The 19,650-nt window shown below is 46.2% G+C and overlaps 1 protein-coding gene and 1 pseudogene across 3 annotated transcripts in view; one reads left to right on the top strand and one right to left on the bottom strand.

Moving 5' to 3' along the window:
* LOC115636587 (zinc finger protein 154-like) overlaps window positions 1-19,650 on the top strand; it is a 658,270-nt gene that overhangs the window by 250,629 nt on the left and 387,991 nt on the right. The gene's annotated exons all lie outside the window — the stretch shown is intronic.
* Window positions 9,098-19,650, bottom strand: part of LOC115636545 — a 1,011,845-nt pseudogene continuing 1,001,292 nt past the window's right edge.

The raw sequence follows: 19,650 nt of genomic DNA on the forward strand, positions 1-19,650 counted from the left end.
TACAACTCACAGTGAGAGAGAGAGTCCTCGCTACCAAGAGCTCACAGGCAGAATGGACAAAGTGTGGGAGGGAGGTTCCCATTTTATAGAAGTAGAAACTGAGGCCTAAAGAGATGGTGTAATTTGTCCATGTTTGCTCAGAGGGCAAAACTGGGAACTGAATCCAGATTTTCCGAGCCACAGACTTCCCCTTAACCACAAGTCAAACATTGTTGATTGCATGGCAGAGGGCCCAGTGGGAAGTTGCAGAATCTCCTTCATTGGAGGGTTTTAAGAAGGGGTTATACAAACACCTGTCAGGGATGGCCTAGGGATACTTGGCTGTGACTCTTGGGGTCCCTCCCTGCCCTACCTTTCTATATGATTTTATTGTGTGGGTTAGTGCTGTGTCATTGTTCCACTCTGAGCTGTTTTGCACAGTGTCACTTTCCACTCTGACGCACTGTTTCATGTTGTATGGTTTTTGCACTGCCTTGTGTTGTGTTGGTTTGAGCTGAGCTCTTTTGGAGTGTGTCATTTTGCCCTATAGGGTGTTCATCTGCATGGTGCTGAATTGTCGGGTTTTGCACTCTCACGTGTTGTCACTTTGTGCTGTGGAATGTCAGTTCACGTTGAATTGTTAGATGTTAGGTTGGGGTGTTTTCGCTTTTGTTGTTGTTTATATTATATTGCGATGGCATCGAATTATAGAGCTGTACGGCTGCAAGGGCCCTGGAGAGGTCATGAAATCCAGCTCTCTCTGCTGAGGCAGGGCCAAGCAGAGATGATGCATCAGGGGCATGTGGGATCAAGTGCCCACAGCAGCTGGTCCAGGCAGGGAGCAGAAGGAGGGAACCAGAGTCAGAGCAGGTTGTCTATGGCACCAAGTATATGCAGACTGTCCTTGACAGAGGTTTGTTCAACCTGTTCTTAAAAACCTCCGAGGACAGAGACTCCACAGACACCCTTGGGAGCCTATTCCAGAGCTTAACTACACTCAGAGTTAAAAAGCTTTTCCCAATATCTAACATGAACCTCCCTGGCTGCAGATTAAGCCCATTACTTCTTGTCCTACTATCAGTGGACATGGAGAACAATTGATCATCATCCTATTTATAATGACCAAACTTTTCTCTCTGCAGTCATCTGTTAAATGGTTATTATCTCCTCTCTTGCCTAGGTAGAATGGAAGAGGAGAAAATTCTATTAGTTCTTTCTTCATGTTTTACTGAAGCTCAAAGAGGAAGGGACCTGACCTGCCTAAGATTGTAGAGAGGACAGAGAGTTTATTTCATTTTGGGCTGTGACTGTAAGCAGAAAAGTGACAGCTAAGGGCTGTTGCTGCTGCCCAATATGGGGTTAAATTCATGATGGCGGGATTAAGAGTCTCATGCTCTACCAACTGGATTAGCTGGACTTGAAGTCAGTCAAATGCCTAGCAGTGTAGAAGGAGCCCTGAGGGTGTTTATTTGTGAGCTGAGGTTCCCTGTCTGACATTTGCCTTCTTGCCTGGTTCATTATGTCTTCAGCTAGCAAACCGGAGCTGTCACAAGGCTGGTTAGAAGCTGCTCTCTAGACCAGAGAGCTGGGATTCATTTAGCATGCTGTCGCCATCAGCTGGTCAGCGTAACCAGGGTGGAATTTAGGATTCTTCCACCATTGGGAAGTGCTGTTGGACTCATCTAGTGGGGGAGAGTCTGAAAAAGCTTCTCAGCTCCCAGAGAGGGGGCAGACAAGCTGGTGCCACACATACTTTTTCACAGGGAATCGGGCCCCCTGGGGAAAAACTCAAAAGAAGCCCAGACCCAGGAGTATCAGAGAAGGGAATCATTGTTTGCCTTAAGAGGTGGGTGAGGGAAACCTGCAGGTCCTTAGATCCCTCCAGCATCTGATATAACCATTTGTGGGGAAGGTCTGGGGAAGCTGAGGAGGACAAGGAGATGGGAAAAGGGCTTGCAGCTGTTGTGCAATCACCATGTTCCCAGCAGAAGGGTCCAGGAGGCTCAGCACTCAGAACTCACAAGATGGCAAAGCTAAGAGCCCTGTTACACAGAGTCAGAATGTAATCAGCTCATACTGAGGTGGAGCAACACCCCTCCCTTGGTCTCTATGTCAGAGCTCCTATCAGCTCAGTCCTTCCCGCAAGAGTCGGCTGCTGAGACGGTTGTGATAGGATAAATAAAGGTAGAGGAGGATTGTTCCTCATGGTTTTTTTTTTGTGTGGCTCTGTGATCCTACTGGAGGAAGCATCATTTGAGCTTGTTTCAGTGGCTTGGGTTGGGCTCAGTTGTGACCCTGATCACAGGGGTTCCTGCACTCTCTGCTCTTAACCCCTCAGGGAGTGGACAATGGAGCAATTTCAGAAAGTAGATAGAAAGTAGCCTAAGAAAGTGCAGCAAAAGTGAGAAGAAAAACAACATCATCAGCTCTGTGGTGGCCTAGTGGTTAGGATTTAGCATTTTCAGTGCCATGGCCTGGGTTCAATTCCCAATCAGGGAAAAGTTACTTTAAACCCAAAAAGCTTGTGTTATTCTTCACTTGCAATGTAAACAAATCCATGTTTTTTCCTGATTCCCCCATCTTCCCAGTGTCTCCATGGCAGGACTGGATCCAGACACCAGTGCAGCAAGCAGGTACCTGGGGTGGCCAATGGCAAGGGGAGGCTTCAGCAGCAATTCGGCCCTCTCAGAAGGAAGGACTTGCAGCCAAAAGCAGCCGAAGGAAGAGCTGCTGCTGATTGCAGCTTTTTTTTTTCCTGCTTGGGGCGGCAAAAATGCTGGGTCTGGCCCTGCTCCATGGAAGACAATAAGTTAAATCCCAGATGAGTGGAGTTCTATCAGTTCTCAGCCTGAGTCCTTAGGTCTTAATCCTGAGGATATTGTCCCATCATGGGGCCATTTCCTTCCTCTCTTTCATACAGAAGCACAATTTTCTTTGCACAGACACAGGAACAGCAAGATCTTTCTCTGTCCCTTGTGAAAAGCAGGGGGTCAAAATCCATGGAAACAATGGACAAGCAGGGGGCCCTGGGCACATCCAGCCCTGGCCGTGAGATGGTCCCTCCCCTCTTTCTTTATGCTCCTGTTGTTATTTCATGGATTGTCTGGGATGGGGAAAAGCTGAGTTCACTCCCGGTGGAGGGGAAAAGAACCTTGAAAAATCTCAGGCCCCAACCCCTGCTCCCAGGATCACTGAGGTGCTGGGAATCTGCATGGGAAAGGGACTGTGTGAATTGTCAAGGTGGGGAATGAATAACAATCTACAACTAGATCCACCTCATTAATCACCGATACAGGCTAATCCTGCTGCTGATAGAAGGGAAACTAAGAGTGATTCTTTGTTGTGCAGCCATGGAAACAGTGACCCAATCGCACCACAGTGAATGTGCTGGGGAAAGTTGGACTTTACAGGCAGGTGGAAATAGTAGATCCTGGAAACAGCTGGAGCCCCTTTCTCATCACTTCTGCCACCAAGGTCAGGGATTGAGCTGTTCACAAAGCCCCACCACCATCATGGCTTTCCAGCAGGAGGGTGGCAGCACTACCCACCCAATGCAGAGGAGAGGGCTGGGTGTATCTTTGCACCCTGAGTCCAGGGCACAAACTCTCTCTGCCCCACACATAGAAACTAGCCCTGCTGAAAAGTGACCCCATGAACAAGTAACCTCCAGGAGAGCAGGACTGGCCCTCAGAGGGGAATGGGCTTCTTGTGAAGCTTGTAGGTCACTGGATGGTCTGGGAACAGGAGGGCTCTGAGTGTAACTTATAGTACCCCCCCCCCAGTCCATCTGGGGATGTAGCGCACATGCTTTGCATGTATGAGGCCCTGGGTTCAATCTCCAGGTTCTTTTTCTCACCCTGCTCTTTGCTCATGCCCAGCTGAGATGTGGCCCAGCAGTCTCCCTGCAGGAGTTTTAATCCTGCTCAACGAGGGGCAAGTGCCAATTGCATGGAAGGTCTGGGGGGGTTTCTGCTCCTAAGTCACCTTGGTACATGTAAGATTCCCGTCCGCTGTGCTGCTTGGTACAAGGGTAGATGAGAAGGGTGAATCCTCCAGCACTGGAGGGAAAGGTCCCATCTGCATAGACTCAGAGGCAAGGAAACAGAGGGGCAGTCAGTGCTCAGAGAGGAGAGAAGTCAGTGATTTACACCCACCAGGGGACACTGTCATTCTGAGTATCATAGGGGTAGCTGTGTTAGTCAGGATCTGTAAAAAACGAGAGTGTCCTGTGGCACCTTACAGACTAACAAGACATACAGGAGCATAAGCTTTTGTGGGTGAATCCCCACTTTGTCAGATGAATGGAGTGAGAATTCTGACTGTCTAGCCAACTACAAAAGCAGTTTTTCCTCTCTGGTGTCCACACCTCAACTGCTAGAAGAGGGCCTTATCCTCCCTGATTGAACTAACCTTCTTATATCTAGACTGATTGTTGCCTGCATATTTATACTTGTCCCTGAAAATTTCCACTACAATTCCTAGCTGAGAAGACATCATATCATTGCATTGGCCAGGAATTGAACTCATTTCAACTGCTTAGAAGGTAGCTATGCTCACCACTATACCACCAATGAATCCAGCAAAAGTACTGCTTAAACTTGCCCAATGAGGCTAGATCAAAACTGAGGCATTTTCCTGCCTGTTAAAATGTACTTGGTTCTCTTCATTAAAAAAACCACCTCCATCTTCACCTGGATTTGAACCATCAGCCTTTCAATTTGCTGCCAAAGTTGTTAATCAAAGACATAGGTAACTAACTGCTTATATCCTGAGGGGGAGGGATAGCTCAGTGGTTTAAGTATTGGCCTGTTAAACCAAAGGTTGTGAGTTCAGCCCTTGAAAGGGTCACTTAGGGATCTGGGGCAAAAATCAGTACTTAGCCCTGCTAGTGAAGGCAGGGGGCTGGACTCAATAACCTTTCAAGGTACCTTCCAGTTCTAGGAGATTGGTATATCTCCAATTATTATGCCCTGAGTTTGTCTATGAAGCACCTCCCAAGGTACAACTGGCTAGCACAGTGAGGTGCACTGTTGGGGTTATGCATTGAGGCCTCACACAATGCATCAATTTTCATTAACCCTGGAGCTTCCCTCACTCACTTTAATTCACATGGAAAGTGCCATACAAGGTGATGAGAGTAAATTCTAAACTCTGAAATGCGGCAGTTGGCCATTGATTGGGATAAGGGGTTTGAAGAGAAAAAGCTCTAGGAGTATAAAACCAGACAGTTTCCAGGAGCACTGGACACTGGGAGGGGGTTTCACTTCCTCTGTTAAATGTCCTGAAAGGTATTTTAAGATGAAGATAACACCATGGCTACCAGTTGACTGGCACATCCTGGGTTAAAGAAAGGAAGGGACTTAGGTTAATAGTCTGAACATTTGTGTTACTGTCACTGTCTGACACCCCTTCAGTTTGTAGCAGGTTTGTACTTTGCTGGGTGGAACATACAGACTCCTGGAGAGCAGGGGCAGCTGTTTCCATGGCAGAGAGCCCGGCACTTAGACTTTCTTGACTTGCTGCTTTGAAGCAATTCAATAAAATAACAGTGGAGCTACAATGTCCGGTCCAAAATTTCAGCACCCCCATCCCCCAGTGCAAAAACACTACTTTAGGATCTAAACAGGAGGCTTCTCGCACTAGGATACCTGACCAGAGAGCTCAGTGGGGGGGTGTAAGAGCTGCTGACACTGAGGGTCCTGGGCTAAATCCACTTGCAGGTGGAAGTGTTTTATTTATTTGATGGATAACAAGCACCAGCTACCAGGGAAGAAGCCCTGAGAACCACTGCTACTCCAGCTGCTGCCCCAGAGCGGGGAGCCCCAGGGGGCCAGCTGCTGCTCCAGTCACCCCAGGAGTGCTGCTGGGGGCCACCAAGCTGCAGCTGCTCCTGCTACCCTTGGAACAACTGGTCAAGTGGTCCCCAAGGCCAGTCACATTGGCCGCTGCTTGGGTGTTCCCCAGAGCCAGCAGCTTGGGCAGCTCTGGAGTCAACCACAGTGGCCACTGCAGAAGTCATGGAGGTTGCAAGAAGTCACAGAATCCAACACTGCCATGACCTCCATGACGGATCTCTTAGAATGAGACAAAGCCCTCCCTGCTGCGACTGCAGTTCCTGGAAAGAAAGAGAAGAACAGAAAGTGAAGAGAGGAGAGACTCCCTGTCACCTCTCTCCCTTGCTCCCTGCATTCTATAATCCTATCTCACTGGGTTCCCTGTGCTGGTGCCATGGGGGTGAGACTAGAATTCTGGGGATTTGGGGGGAGGGGAAGGGGGCTCATCACTTCTCAACAATTCATGCAAATTTGTCTTTGGGCTGAAATTTCTCCTGTGGGGCCTCTCAGTCAGAGATGTATCCCCCCCCCTTCAGTGGGGGAGGGGGCAATTTTTAGCATTTTTCTTCTCTTTCCCCACCTGTATTGCAATTTTGCATTTATTTTTATTGTGCCTCCATTTTGTTCATGTCATTATAATTGTAACAGCAAAGGAACCTGCAGGAGCAAAAACTGACTCAAAACTTAATTTCCCCACCATGCGGGAACAGATAAAAATCACACACAGCTGGAATCATAACACGGAAGGCCAGGGCATGGGAGATGCAGGTTTCCAAGTGTTCTGTCTTTTTCAGATGACACATTCCAGCCCCTTAAACATCACCATCCTGTATGACCTGCTGGACTTTGACACATTTATTGTCTCATTCTATTGATAATGTGACTGTAACACAATGTGACTGAAATTAAACCACTTCCAGACAATGAACCAACAAAAGACAAAAGCCATTATTACATTGGTTTGGAATAGAACTCAGTTTAATTGCTTAGAAGGCAGCTATGCTCACTACTATACTACCAATGCCCTACAGCCAACCCACCCCTAGGAGAGAGGAACTGAAGCTCAACTTCAATCAGAAAAATCTTCCCTAAGAAGGAAGGGCACAGTTTGTTTTAAAGACAAGGTTTGTGTTTGTTCCCAGTACATACAGAGGGGCTGGATAGTGCTGCATCCAGCCCCCAAACTCTGGGAGGATAAGGAACAAATTAGGCTGCCAGTGACCTGCAGGAGGGAGATGATTTTTTTGACTGTGATGGATGCTTTGTTCTAAAGGCCTTTGTCTGCACCCTTCTACTGACTGTTTGGTAAAGGAATGCAGCCCCCACTCCGGGGTGTCTCCTGTGGAAATAATGTTTCTGTGCAAAACACCAAAGCTTGTAACAGAGGAGAGAAAGGAAATGGCCACACGATGGGACCAGGATATAAGGAATGAAACCCCAAATACTTCCTCCATGCGCATCGACTTTGAACCTTGTTGTCTGTAATGTTGTTGCATCCATGTTGGTCCCAGGACATGAAAGACAAGGGGGAGCAGGTCACATAATATCTTTTAAAGGACCAAGGGAGGGAGTGTTATTTACTCCTTTTCAGAGTAACACAAGCAGTAGGAGGGTCACCAAATGAAACGAATAGGCTGCAGGTTTGAAATGAACAAAAGGAAATACTTCTTCACACAATGCACAGTTAATCTGGAGAACTCTTTGCCAGAGGGTGTTGTGAAGGCCAAGACTTGAAGAGGGTTCAAAACTGGACTAGATAAGTTCATGGAGGATAGGTCCATCAATGGCTATTATCCTGCATAGGCAGGGATGGCATCCCTATTCTCTCTGTGCCAGAAACTGGGAATGGGCGACAGGGGATGGACCACTTGATTACTTGTTCTGTTCATTCTCTTTAGAGCACCTGGCATTGGGCATTTTCGGAAGACAGGATAGTAGGATAGATGGACCCTTGCTGTGACCTAGTATTGCCGTTCTTATGTTCTAACTTCTGTTTGTGGAAGAGACAAACTTTGGGGCTACACAGAGCTAAAGAATTCTGGGTTAGCTGCAAAGTTTGTCTCTTTCACCAACAGAGGTTGGTCCTCTACAAGCTCTTACCCTGACCCATCTTGTCTCTTTTGGACTCTGAAAAGTGTTTTCTTTCAATTTCCTTTGGAGAGAAGTTAAGTTTTCCCTCTGGAAAACCATAACGCTGAAGCACTTATGATTGTGATACTAGGAAGAAAGGATTATTTAATATTATAAATAAATGAAACTAAACCTAAGCTTCCTGTTTTGAAACTAGTTTTCCCAACTCAGTTCCAAATTCTCTTCTAGAAAGGCCTCCAAGATGCCTGCCCATGCCAGAAGTGGTAAGGAGAAATCTGATGAGGTTCAACAAGGACAAGTGCAGAGTCCTGCACTTAGAATGGAAAAATACCATGCACTGCTACAGACTAGGGACTGATGGTTAGGCAGCAGTTCTGCAGAAAAGGACCTAAGGTTACAGTGGACGAGAAGCTGGATATGAGTCAGCAGTGTGCCTTTGTTGCCAAGAAGGCTAATGGCATTTTGGGCTGTATAAGTAAGGGCAAGGCCAGCAGATCGAGGGACATGATCATTCCCCTCTATTCAACATTGATGAGGCCTCATATGGAGTACCGTGTCCAGTTTGGGGCCCCACACTACAAGGAAGATGTGGAAAAATTGGAAACAGTCCAGCAGAGGGCAACAAAAATGATTAGGGGGCTGGAGCACATGACCCTAACTCTTACCCAGTCAGTCCTCAGCCTGTAGCAGTGCATAAGATTCTTCCATACTAAGTGCAGGACTCTGCACTTGTCCTTGTCGAACGCCTCCAGCTTTCTTTTGGCTCAATCCATCAATTTGTCTAGGTCACTCTGGACCCAATCTTTACCCTCCAGCACTTGGACTCTTTACATGCTTTCACAGACCAAAGAGCACATGTTCCGTGATTTCATAGGGCAGAGTTTTATGGCTATTTTGAGTCAGGGAACTATGTTATAGGGTGCTTTCCCCATGGGGATTTCACAGGTGGAGGCTCAACACAGATTCAAAGTGTGACTCTTCTCAGGGTGCTGAGGGATAGGAGTTTCCTTGTTGCCATCTGCCATTAGGAAGAGGGACTCAAGCAACCTCCTCTGAACCACAGCAGCCCTGCCAGTTGTTAACAGAGGCACCCTAACCCCTGAGTTCCTTCAATGTGACCCCACCTGGGGTCCAGCCCCGATCACCAGATACTCAAGAGAAATCCCAGATCCTCCCTTCCCGAAACACCGGTATATCCCAAGTTAACAATTTTAATGTAGACCCCTGTTCCTTTATCACACACAGCATTTAAGTAGTTATCAATCAAACGGACATTTAACAAGGGACAGAGATTTAAACAGAACAAAACACAACTTACACTTTTTAGTGGTTATCTTTCCTATCTAAGTAGATTCTCACCTCACACTTCAGTCTATTGCAGTGGCCGCTAGTCCCTAGGAGCCGGGGCCCTGCCTTTCATGAAGCACCACTGGTCATTAGGGATCTCCTTGGTGAGTGTTTTACTCCACCCTCTTATAAACTGAATCAGTCTTTTGTCTTTATTCACAGAAAGCATGATCTACTCATTGTCATATTGTCCTTGTCACTTCCACTGGATTTTGATGTCGCTAGTTTGTCTTTGATGGTTTTCCATTGGCTTTTCTGGGTTGGTGCAAAGGTTGACAATGGAGCAATACATCACATAACTAGCTAGCAAGGGACAGGTGGCAATTCCCTCCCACATGAATGGGATGTCCCCACCAAGACCTATGATTGGGGTGACTCACTTTCATTACAATACCATATGGGCATATTTTACCATGTACTTACATTCCTCCTTCAACATGACTCATACACACCTCTAACAGAGATTAGGAGTATCAATAGTTTACAAGCTTTTTCCAGTAGAGGTCTCACTGCTATGCTTCCTGAATAAATATAATAAAATCAGTATTAGGTGTGGCAAGTCTGAAAGATCTGAGACAGGAGTTGCTAGTGAATAAGTGACCCCTTTGCCAATTGGCACCAATGAGCTTTTGTCACAGATACACTGAGCACAGTCACACACTGTGATAATAGAAAGGCCAGCACCTCTCCTAGCTATTGGGTCATTGGTCACCATATCTTCCTTTATTTGGGTGGAAACAAAGAATTGAGTGAGTTCTCTTTCAACTTCAGTTCTTTCCAAATCCTTGGCCAGGGTAAATTTACAGTTCTCTGAAGTAGAATCTTTTACAAAACCACTCAACAACATCAGCAGTGTTAGTGAGGAATGGTTCCCAAAACATGCCCAGTTTTTCTTTGATTTGGTGGCACAGGTCCAGGCAAGGGACTGGATACAGGGCTAGATTAGAATCTGTTAGTTACCAGAGCTGGATATTCTATTAGAAAATAGCCATTTTTCTACAACTATTATACTTACAACACTGATTTCATTTTACACACATTTTTAGCACCTAGACAGGATAAATTCAACTAAACCCCCACTTCTATTTCCTTCAACATCTGTGTCGTGAAGGGCAGCATCTCCCATAATATAGGGTAAGTTAGGAGAAATCTTCTGTAGGGTCTGGCTTACAAATGCTTTAGGAACCAAGTACATGTGCATTTTACCTACTTCAAAATCACCTAATGTGGAATTCTCTCCCCAGATCATCTGAGACAATACAGTCTTCAACAATTGAACTACACATGATCATATGCACTTCCTCCAATTAGCTGGGGTTCTTCTGCTGTTCACCTTTTCTGAGTGGAGATTTTAAGTCACTGCTGTTTCTTTCTTAGCATGTGCAGTACATTGGAGAGTTCACTCCTGCTGATAGAACTGCGCTTGAATTTTCCCCATGTCATCATGGAGGGATGGGGAAAAAGCAAAACTGAAGTGAGAAATGATGAGTTTAGTAAATGGTCATTTGTCTTAAATTCTCCAATAAATCTGAGCTACATCCTATCAAACTGAACTAATATCCAATTGGGTGATGAAACAGCCTTCAGGAGAGAATATGTGACAACAAAAGTGTCAAGTCAAATTCCGGAGCAGGTTACATCTGATTATTCAGAATCGGGACAAGAGATTATCCCATCACATTCTCCTCTGATTCATTCAAACATATTTCACTCATCCCTGTCTCAATAGTCAGTTATGTTATTTACAACATTTTTAGTATCCTAGCATCCAAATAATTGGGCGGGGGGGGGGGGGGAAGGAGACAGATACCTTGCCAGAAGTGGCTTTATGAACAGATGGAACCTGCAGTTTTAACTCCAAATGATCACACTGTTTGAGATCCATTTGAATTCCCCTTCCAGCTCTTTGACACTTATCTCCAGTCACAATGACTCTGATTTAGGATTAAAGAAGTGAAAGCATCATCTCCAAGCACAGACAGCTGAGAACTGTTCCTCACAGGACACTTTGAGAAGTGGATGTGTAGAATGTGATGAACGGAAACACTGCATGGCTCAGAAAAAAGGTAACAGTTCTGTAGTGATGGGGAAGGACGTAATCTCTGAGTCACCCATCCCCTTCCAGTGTCATAGAGGCTGAAATGACCCCTTTTCCCCATGTCCCTGCTCCTCTTCATTTAAATATAATTTGAAAAGTTCCCAATATAACTGTTCTTCAGCACAACCCAGAGCAACACGAGATCAACTGGAAATGATACAATCTGTGTCATTACTGACTTTAACAATAACTTTGCAATAGAAGGAATGGTATAAATGTGATGCTCCCTCGTTCTGGATCAGAAGGGCACACTTGAAATAGTCATGGGACAAAGGAGTTGATAGAAAGGACAAATAGATCAACTTTAAAACAGGGTGAATGGCAAAAGGCAAAAATCAGTCACTCATCTGGACAAGCTGAGGGATAACAGTGCAGCAAACAGTTCAAACAGCTTTAAAAGTTAGTATGTAGGAATCAGGAAAAGTATTAAACAAAAAAGTATGGATAAGCCCTAGAAGTTTTTGTGGTGTTGACCTCCCTTGCTGAGTCTCTGATGGCTAACATGGGCTGAGTACCAACAGAAGGTATTCCCACACTCACTGCATTCAAAGGCCCTCTCCTGCATGGATTCTCTGATGTTCAGAAAGGACTAAGCTGGTAGTGAAGCTTTTTCCACACTCACTGCATTTATGGGTCCTCTTGCCTGTGTGGTTACTCTGATGTTGAAAAAGGGCTGAGTCTGTAGTGAAGCGTTTCCCACACTCACTGCATTCATAGGGCCTCTCCCCTGTGTGGATTCTCTGATGCCTAATAAGGCTTGAGCTGCTATTGAAGGTTTTTGCACACTCATGGCATTCATAGGGCCTCTCTCCTGTGTGGATTCTCTGATGCTTAATAAGGGTTGATCTCTGATTGAAGCTTTTCCCACACTCACTGCATTTATAGGGTCTCTCCCCTGTATGGATTCTCTGATGTTTAGAAAGGTCTGAGCTGGTAGTGAAGCGTTTCCCACACTCAATGCATTTATAGGGCCTCTCACCTGTGTGGATTCTCTGATGTTGAAAAAGGCATGAGCTGCGACCGAAGGTTTTCCCACACTCACTGCATTCATAGCGCTTCTCCCCTGTGTGGATTCTCTGATGTTCAGAAAGGGCTGAGCTGAACCTGAAACTTTTCCCACATTCATGGCATTCATAGGGCCTCTCCCCTGTGTGGATTCTCAGATGTTCAGAAAGGGCTGAGCTGCTAGTGAAGCTTTTCCCACACTCACGGCATTCATAGGGCCTCTCCCCTGTGTGGATTGTCTGATGATTACTAAGGTGTGAACTGTGACTGAATGTTTGCCCACACTCACAGCATTCATAGGGCCTCTCCCCTGTGTGGATTCTCTGATGGAGAAAAAGGCCTGATCTTTGAGTAAAGTTTTTCCCACACTCCTTGCATTCATAGGCCCTCTCCCCTATGTGGATTCTCTGATGTTCAGAAAGCGCTGAGCTGTGATTGAAGCTTTTCCCACACTCACTGCATTCATAGGGCCTCTCCCCTGTGTGGATTGTCTGATGCCTGGTAAGGTGTGATCTCTGAGTGAAGCTTTTCCCACACTCACTGCATTCATAGGGTCTCTCCCCTATGTGGATTTTCTGATGATTAGTAAGGTGTGATCTCTGAGTGAAGCTTTTCCCACACTCACTGCATTTATAGGGTCGCTCCCCTGTGTGGATTCTCTGATGATTAATGAGGTGTGATCTGCGAGTGAAGTTTTTCCCACACTCACTGCATTCATAGGGCCTCTCTCCTGTGTGGAGCTGCTGATGCTTTATAAGAGCTGAGTAATCACATACGTTTTTTCCACACTCAGTGCATGTATTTTTTCTCTTTCCCATGAGGATTTCCTCCTGGGTTGTGGTTTTCTTGAGGTCTTTCTGAGTTCCTCGACATGAAATACATTTACCTACTTTCTCCCCTGGATGGTTTCCCTGCTCTCTTTCTGGTCTGTGCTGAATCTCATATGATTGTCCCTGCTCATGACTCCTGGACACATTTCTTTCCAATCTTTGCGATAATGCTCTGTGTTTATCCACTTGCTCAACATTTTCCTGCTGAGAATTCTGCTCCTGTTTCTCACACACCATTGCATCACCTGCTGTGATAGAGACAGAAACCTCAAACAGGGATGGAAAGGGGAAGGCCAAACTGAAACAAGTGCTGGAGAGAGGTCAAATAAAAAATCAGGAACTGAACTCCCACAAACTCTTCCCCCAAATGTAGTTGTAGGATTTTATGTTTGTATTTTATATAATTTAGGATGAAGGATAAAGAATAATTATGTAGCATGCATTAAGTGTATTGGTGTATGAACTGAGCACATCCTGCCAGCCACCCTTTTTGAATAACAGAAAGGAATGGCCTAATGGGCCAACAGATAGAGATACATTAGCCAGGATCTGTGTCTGGACTGATTTCAAGGCAGTAACAGACCATTGACGGTCACCAATTTGTTGTAGGTTTAGCATTTTAAAGTAAGTAAAAGAATGCCATGGTTGTTTTCTTTTGCATTGCAATTTGATGTTCCCGTTCAAAATGTTGTGTGTAAATTAAATTCTGTTTTGGGTGTGAATGAGAAACGTAGGTATTAAGAGATAAGTGTGAAGGCCATTGCTGAACCAAAGGTACAAGGGAGGAACCAAAGACAGATGCAAAGGCACCACGAGGCTGCAACACACCCCCTGCTGAAATGTCAAAGGAGGCAGATTGAGGACTCTAAAGATGAGACAGGCACCTATCAATGGGGACAAGACAACTCTGATCAAAACCAGCCTGGGATAACTCCCTCAGGAACTAGAAGAAAGAAAGAACAAGATAAAGGATGAGAAATACAATTTAAGAAAACAAGCACTCATCAAACAACAATTGATTACAGCATGACGGTGCAAAAATCATTGGTCACAATGAAGGAAAATCACTATATAAACAGAGTGCCTTGCCATGAAACTTTGGGTTCATCCTGCCTAGACTTCCCCAGAGAATCACGTTGCAACCAACAGAACCCAGTTCCTCCTACGTGTGATCAACCTAGCTGGCCACAAGACTGATCTGGACTCTGAACGGGTAACTGTATCAGCTGGCAGGACAGTGTATGTGTGTGGTGTAATTGAATGCATATGCTGATTTCTGTATCTTAAATAAACGCGGTGTATTGCCTTTTCTTGTGGAAAAGATCTTATGTGCTTATTCTAAGCATAACACAAATAGGAGGGAGGAGGGGATCAATTTGGCCTTCATATCCCATCCAAATTTGCAAGGGGAAGGGAAGAAACTACTGCCTGGTGTCTACTAGGATCTACAGGAAATCATGAGCTAATTTACCTGGAGAATATGACCCCTGCTAGGGACAATAATGAACCGACAGAGCTCCCAAGGGCTTTGCAGGGGTTCCTAGATGTTTCCTTCAGGCACTTACAGATTCTGAGTTGGTTTAATGTTTCCTCACCTGTGCAGGGAGCTCTCAGGATCTCTCTTTCCTCTGAACCCTGGAGGTCTGAGACCCATGACTCTTCCCCTAGTTCCAACTCGGAGATCACATCAGGTTTGGAAACTGGAAACCCTGCTCAAATGAAAAATAAAGGCGTTCACTTGATTTCATAACTTTGTCATAAAAAAAAAATCTATTAATTTAACTTCAGTGCTTAGTGTGAGCTGGTGTGCCTGGGGCAGTCCTCACTGAAAATGCCAAGGTCAGGGCAGGCTGAAAAAGAAAGAGCAGATGCTCCTAAAACTGGTGGTTAACACTGAAGTTAAACTCACCAACCAGTCACAAACTGTGCTTCTGATTCCCCAAACTCGTTATTGAGAAGCTGGAAAAAAACAAACAAAAAAAAAAAATCACACAGCCCCATTTATTGCATCCTAGTTCTCTGACTCCCAATCAGCACCTAAGTCCAGTACAATGAGAGATTATTTAAAAACTCTGCACACACAGACAAACTGTTATTCTGACCCCAAAGGGTCAGCCACATCATCAGCTCAGTATAGGTTTGGATCTTACACAAAATACCATGTTCTCCACCAGTCCTTTAGCATTTAAACTAAAGGTTTATTATAAAAGAAATAAAAAAGAAGGCAGTTGTTAAATGGGAAAGGAGTCAGATACATTCCGAAATCTATATATCGGATTCTTAGCAGTATTGGTGAGTTGCTGGCTTGAAAGTCCATTTGGAACACATCCACAGTTTGGATCGGTTGTTCTGTTCTTTGTTCAAGGCTTCAGTTTGTAGAAAAGTTGCTCCAGAGGGTTTAAAGACAAAATGAGATGATGCAGCTGCCCTTTATATTCCTTTGGCCTTGTAGCTTCTACTTCCTGTGTCCCAAACACAAGCTTCACAGGACATGGCATGGAAAAGCCTTGGAGTTCTCAGTACACAGGCTGCGACACAGTAAGAAGTGGGGCAGATTGACCTGGGAATGTCGCTGGGGAGTTTTACTGGGACTGTCTGCATTAGGGATGGGATTGCAGGGGATGACTTCACGTGAGGGATGATAACTGACCCAGGAGGGGGGTTAGGGAGGGAAACTGGACAAAGGCTGGAGAAGGAGCCGGGGGAAGGCTGGATGAGACTGCTGGAGGGGGTTTTCAGTTTGGAGCAGTCTGGGGAAGCAGAGGGAACCCCAAGGCTGGGGTCTAAATTCCCTGCCTCCTTCCCCCCTCCCCACAAGGGACCTGACTGAGGGGCCCTGGTTGTACCTACAAGCTGTTTGGGACTGTGTTCCTGTCATCTAATAAACCTTCTGGTTTACTGGCTGGCTGAGAGTCATGGTGAATGAAAGGAAGTGAGGGCGCAGGGCTTTGACTTCCCCATACTCTGTGACAACTCGTGGCAGTGGTGGGATGTACTGCATCACGTGGATGGCGCTTCCTGCAGTAAGTGACTGGTGACCAGTAAAATAAGGGGGATTGATGGGGACCGGTATGCTGAAGATTCAGAGAGGAGCAGTTTTGGGAGGCAGAGGAGCTACACTTAACCCCTGGGAGTGTGTGACCAGCGAGAAGGACTGTTGCAGTAATGGGGTCCCACTGGGGATTGTGGTGAGCAGGCTCAGGGCAGAGTTGTCTGCAGCTTCACCCTAGGAGAGAAGGGGTGACCTGGAAAAGGTCTGGCACACTAGGGCTTCCTCCTGGAAACTGTGGGGAGCTGAGAGCACATAGACCTGTGAGTGGCCTATGGGAAGATATATAAGAAGAGCCTTAAGAGCGACCTAGTCAAGCTGTGCAGGCAAAGGTGGTTGCGAATTGGGAGGCTCACCAAAGAACAGCTGATTGCCCAACTGGAGGAGGAGGATCAGTCGGAGGAGCCCATCCCTGTCTCTGAGGGAAGCAGCCCAGCAGATGAAGGGCAGGCACCAGTATCTGTCCCATCTGGGAGTGGTCAGACGGCTGCAGAGGGCATCCCAGGACCTCTCCTACATATTCCTAGCGAAAGGGCTGGGAGGAGCCCAGCCAATACCAAGGGCACCATGACCCCAGCAGCCATTACCACCGCCATCACTGAGCTATGCAAGAAGGGGAAGCCAGACAAAGTGGTTTGGACCAAGGAGTGCCAGATGGCTCTCTGTGCGCTGAAGGAGGCTCTGGTCAGTGGCCCAGTTCTGGCAAACCCAGACTTTGACAAGCCTTTTATGGTGTTCACCGATGCCTCAGACATGGGACTGGAGGCAGTGTTAATGCAGGACGATGAAAAGGGGGAGATGTACCCCAAAGTGTACCTGAGCAAGAAGTTGCTACCCCAGGAACAAAACTACATGGTCATGGAGAGGGAATGCCTGGCTGTGGTGTGGGCCCTTAAGAAACTAGAACCATATCTATTTGGGTGACACTTCACCGTGTACACCGACCATTCTCCCCTGACCTGGCTACACTAGATGAAAGGAGCCAATGTCGAGCTCCTGAGGTGGAGCCTGCTCCTGCAAGGTTATGATATGGATGCGGTCCATAGAAAGGGGAGTGCCAACAGGATAGTGGATGCGTTGTCCCAGAGAGGTGGCACTAAACTTCCCCGGGTCACTGGTCAGAGTGACCCTGCTCAGTTCAGTCTCGAAGAGGGGAGGGACATGACACAATAGAGAGTGTGGAAGACTGATCTGGGAATGTTGATGGGGAGTTTTACTGGGACTGTCTGCATTAGGGATGGGATAGCAGGGGCTGACTTCACTTGAGGGATGTAACCTGAGCCAGGAGGGGCATTGGGGCCAGGTTACACCTTTGCCCAGGAAACTGGACAAAGGCTGAAGAAGGAGCCGGGGGAAGGCTGGGTGAGACTGCTGGAGGGGGTTTTCAGGTTGAAGCAGTCTGGGGAAACAGAGATAACCCCAAGGCTGGGGTCTAAGCTCTTTGCCCCCCTCCCGACTGAGGCGTCCTGGTTGTACCTACAAGCTCTGTTTGGGACTGTTCCTGTCGCAGGAAGTGAGGGTGCAGGGCCCTGACTCCCCCATACGCCATGACACGGGCATACCCCTGCATGTCTTGCTGGCTCAGTAGGTGTATCCCATTAGTTCTTTCCATGGGTTCATTGTACAGCTGATGACCCTGGATGGGCCATTAAACAGGCTAGGCAGTGCTGATGTCAATAGATCTGGGGGCATCACCCGGAAACGCTGCACAAGTCTGGAAATACAGATATACCCTACATATCTATAACTCACGATACAAAGGTGATACAAATACAGAAACAAAATGATCATAGTAGGAAAATGATAATTTTCACTGACACATTACATGACATATCTAGCACGATTCATTGCAATAATTTTACTAAATAGTAATACAAAGTATCTCAATTCCATATAGTGTCACACTTAGTAAAAGGGTCAATTCCCAGGGCCAGCTCCCCAGGTGCCTGACGATGCCAAACATTTTGCTTCTGAGGGACTGAAATACCCACATATCTGCTGGGAACACGCACAGACAGACACAGTGTCAGTCTGTACCCTATGTTCACTCTTCTAAAAAATTATGACCAATTTTGTACACAGTATGGCTTGTGGAGTATCATTTGAAAACAATCTACTGAATATTATCCTACTGTTAAAATGTGTAGCAACACTATATGTAAATGAGATTTTACAGTATGATATTACCGAAAAAGTTACAATTCTCAGAAACACACACAGCCCAGTTCCTCAGAGATAGCAAGGCAAACAGCCGGGCAAATAGCCATTCTCCAGGGGGGGAAGGTGTGAAGAAGACATTTACACTCCATCACAGGGTCCATTTGAAGCTCATATCTACAACAGACAGCCTGGCACCCTGACTCAGCTGAGACTGAAGTTGTTTCTAGTAAAGGACTCAACTACAGAAAAGTGAAGAAAATGCTTGAGACTCCCTCTCCCCTTTCCCTCTGCTCATGACAACTCCTGAAGAGCAGAACTTGGGCAGCAGGGGCAGGGTAGAGGGAGTCCTGGCTGAAAGGAAAGCCAGCCTGTCTCAGCACAGAGTGAGAAACATTTGCTTTTAAGCCATTTTAGCTTGTTAACTTAGACACTAGTTTTTATCTTGTATTTCTTTTCTAACCAATTCTGACTTTTATGCCTCACTACCTTAGTCACTTGAAATCTTCTTTTTCCCCGTAGTTAACAATTTTGGTTTATTGTTTATCTAACCAGTGTGTTTGGATTAAAGTGTGTTGGAAACTCCATTTGGGATAACCAGGCTGGTGCATGTCATTTTCCACTGATGAAATCACAGACTTCATATGAGCTTGCATTGTTCAGTAGTGTGCTGGACAGGGAAATATGCATATTTCTGGGGGAAGTCTGGGACCACAGAATTTTCTGGGGTTCTCCTGTGGGGTACTGTAATTCGTGAGTCACTGACTAGCAGCACTCAATACTGAGAAGCTGGGAGCGAGTTACATGCTGGAGACTGTGTGTTACCTGCCCAGGAGTGGCTCTTCTCACAGTAATGCAGTGTAAAAGTCACCTCAGCCTGGGGAACTGAGGTGAAACAGCTGTTCAACAGTCCAGATTGTACTGTGGTTAATGTTACACTCAATTTCAAAGAGTCTCCTAAAACACAGAGAAAGTAAATCCATGTCCCAGAAATCGAAAGACTCAAGACACAGGGCAAGTCTCCCTGGCACTGATTCTTGCTGACAGAGAGGTCCAGAGACAATGAGAGAGTCCTGGGGAAGCTGGGAACCGTAAGCATGGGCTGGTGGGGTTCAGGGGAGAAAGGGAACAGGAAGGGCAGGGATATCACTGAATGCAGGATCTCAGCAGTGCTAGATGTCAGCATAGCACATAGTGCAGCCCGCTGGAAAATATAATCCCAACTACACATATAAAATGATGGAAGCAATTGTGCATAGT

The sequence above is a fragment of the Gopherus evgoodei genome, chromosome 1 (assembly GCF_007399415.2).
Source record: "Gopherus evgoodei ecotype Sinaloan lineage chromosome 1, rGopEvg1_v1.p, whole genome shotgun sequence".
NCBI lineage: Eukaryota > Metazoa > Chordata > Testudines > Testudinidae > Gopherus > Gopherus evgoodei.